Genomic DNA, 3,247 nt, shown 5'->3' on the forward strand with positions numbered 1-3,247 from the left:
AGTTAAGCATCTGACTTCAGCTCAGGTCATGATCTCAGGGTCCTGGGATGGAGCTCTCCCCACCCCCACTCTGTGCTCAGCAGGGAGTCTGCTTGTCCCTCTCACTTTTCCTCTGCCCCTCCCCCTGCTTCATGTTCTCTCTTTCTCAAATAAATAAAATCTTTAAAATAAATAAATAACATAAAATAACATAAACTTACAATATTTTTAGAAGAAGTCATAGGAGAAAATATTCTTGACCTAGGCATATGTAAAGAGTTCTTAGACATGACAGCAAAGGCATGATCCATAAAAGAAAGATATGACAAATTAAACTTGGCAAAACTGAAGCACACACACACTTTTGCACTGCAAAACACCTTGTTAAGAGATAAAAGAAAAGCCATAAACTGGGAGATGGTATTTGCAAATCACATATCTGATAAAGGACTTCTGACCAGAGGATAATTAATTATCTAAACTCAGCAATAAGAAAACAAACAGTCCAATTAGAAAATGGGCAAAACACGTGAAAGCCACTTTATCAAAGAGGATAAAGGAATGGCAAAGAAGCACTTAAAAAGATGTGTACCCCCATTAGCTATCAGAGAAATGGAAATTAAAGCTACTGTGAGATACCACTACATACTTACTAGGATAAATTTTGAAATATGGACAATACCATGTGCTGGCAGAGATGTGGAGCAAAGGATCTCTCCCACATTGCTGGTGAATATACAAAATGGTCCAGCCACTCTGGAAGACACTCTGGCAACTTATCATCTTACACATAAACTTAGCATATGACTCAGCAATCCCACTGCTGGGTATTTACCCTAGAGGATAAAAACTTAGATTCACACACAAACTTGTATAATAATTTTCATAGCATCTGTCTGTAATAACCCCAAACTGGATGTATCCCAAATGTCCTTCAATAGGTGAAGAGATATAAAAAAAACCTATTGCATATCCACACAATGAAATTCCGCCCAGGAATAAAAAGGCATGAACAAAGCACAATAACTTGGATGGGATTTCAAGATACTAAGTGAAGAAAGCCAAACAAAAGGTAACACACTGTAGGATTCTATTTTTATGATTTTCTTTTTTTTTTTTGAAGATTTTATTTATTTATTTGACAGAGAGATACACAGCAAGAGAGGGAACACAAGCAGGGGGAGTGGGAGAAGGAGAAGCAGGCTTCCCGCCCAGCAGGATTTCAGCCAGGTTTGATTGTAACACTCACATATCTCCTGTCCCCTAATTGGCCATTGGAGGCTGATCAAATGAGCTAAGTGTGCTGCATGTTAGACCAACGGAAGAGAAGAGAGGCAAACATAGGACATGATGATGAACATTTCGGGAAAATGGAAATTCTACAAATCTACCTAATGTAAGGTAATCTACTCAATCTAAATAGTTGCAATGACAAAGGAATCGGAGTTTACTAGAACTGCCCTAAGAAAATGAAGGAGCCAATATACCACCAGACTATCAAAGTAATCTAAACTTTGCATGATAAAAAAGGAATTCCATAAAAAATATGGCAGTCTTGCAGAAACAGTTCTTTAGGGGGAGTTAGATGAATGGGAGATGCTGAGGCGAGCCTCCGCGTGGCTCTGGGCAGCCGTTGGGTGGGCGCGGGGGCCCTGAGGCCTCTGCCCGCTGCAGTGGGCGAGCTCCCCATCCACTCTGCCGGTTATGGTGCCCACTCGCACCAACGTGGCTGCCGGGATCCCCAGTAGCAAAGTGAAATACTCAAAGCTCTTCAGCACTGACACTGGACACATTCACTATCAGAAGGAAACTTCACCTGCTGAAGCTAGCTTTAAATTGCAAAGATGTGTAGTGACATCTCACTTATTAAAGTTTAAGAAAAGCTCTACTAAGATTCCTTATAAGGCCGTTGCCTGTGCCACTGCGCAGTTTTTGATTGGCACTTTTCTGGTTATTGTGGGCTGCCTCCTGCTGGAGGGCTACATCAGCAAAGTGGGCGTCAACAGGGCCGTTCCGGTTGTGATTGTTGGCATCCTGGTGTTCCTGCCCGGGTTTTACCACCTGCTCATCGCCTACAGAGCCCACCGAGGCTGCCAGGGCTACTCCTACAGTGACCTTCCGGATTGTGATGAGTGATGACTAGCCCGCAACCGCAGCCACAAGAAGAGGAGTCACGGATGGGGCTGAGCGGAGCCATAAGGCATTTGGCAGAGGCTGTGGAAATCTATGCTTCAGGAATAAGGAACTCGCAGCTTTGTAGATACTTAGCAAAACTATAACCAGGTTTTATAAATTCATCCCCAAAATGTTCATTGAGCTTATAATTAGCCAAATAGGAAGCTAGGAAGTGCTCCGTTTTTATTTTCTTGGCCCTGGCTAAAACCCCTAACAGGTTTTTTCCACATGGATATGTATAGTGGAAGAATAGCATCGTTAATTGTGCGGGGAAGTGAAAAGTTGTTCTGTAGAACAAAATGTTGCCCCACCACCCTATTTAGAGCTGAACATCTCTTTTAAGTAGTCCTCATTGATAATTTTATTTTGTGGCAAATGGAAAAATGCAGTATGTCTACTTTCATATTAGTAAGTAATTTATCTGGAAAATTTCTGAGTATTTTATCACCCATGCTTATCTCCAACTTTGTAGCCTATGGATATCTTGGTAAAATCAAATATCAACGTAGGAGAAATAAAGAGAACAATACAGTTGTGTTGTGTGGAGCTTTAGAGTCAGATAAAAGTGGTTTTACATCCCAGATGCCAACTTTTTAGCTGTATAACCCTGGACAAACTATCCTAATACTCTGAGACAGAGTTTGGGACATAATTCTTACTGTTCGAGGTTTCAGTATGGACCAAATATAGTATTTATATTAACAACATTGCACATGGGTGGTCGCCAAAGTGTTAATTCCTCACTGTAAGGTAGGGTTTTATAGAAGACTGCACATAAAATTGACTAAAGCCACAAGTGAAGTGCTTCCATTCAAGCTAACCTAGGAAAGCTGGCAACCCAAGAAAATGAGGCTGCTCATCAATAAAGTCATCTCTTAGTTTAAATCAGGACACTGGATTGCTTTTTATTCGTATGAGCCTTTTCCTCTTGAGTCTTAGGTAAGAAGAGGGCAGATCCAGGATTTGTGGCACCTAAGGCTTATGGAATTTGGAGGGGTCTCTTAAGAAAATACAAAATCATAAATTCAAAATTAAGTGCAGTGCACAGCAAAGGACCTATTTTAAGTATCTTTAGCTTCATGGTATATCTGGC

General features: G+C 41.0%; 1 pseudogene; it reads left to right on the forward strand.

Moving 5' to 3' along the window:
* The first annotated feature begins 1,683 nt into the window (after positions 1-1,683).
* Positions 1,684-2,956, forward strand: LOC112814914 (transmembrane protein 230 pseudogene; annotated as a pseudogene).
* The last annotated feature ends 291 nt before the right edge of the window (positions 2,957-3,247 follow it).

This window comes from Callorhinus ursinus, unplaced genomic scaffold, assembly GCF_003265705.2.
Source record: "Callorhinus ursinus isolate GAN/ISIS: 27379988/994484 unplaced genomic scaffold, GSC_fseal_2.0 scaffold6, whole genome shotgun sequence".
In the NCBI taxonomy this organism is placed as follows: domain Eukaryota; kingdom Metazoa; phylum Chordata; class Mammalia; order Carnivora; family Otariidae; genus Callorhinus; species Callorhinus ursinus.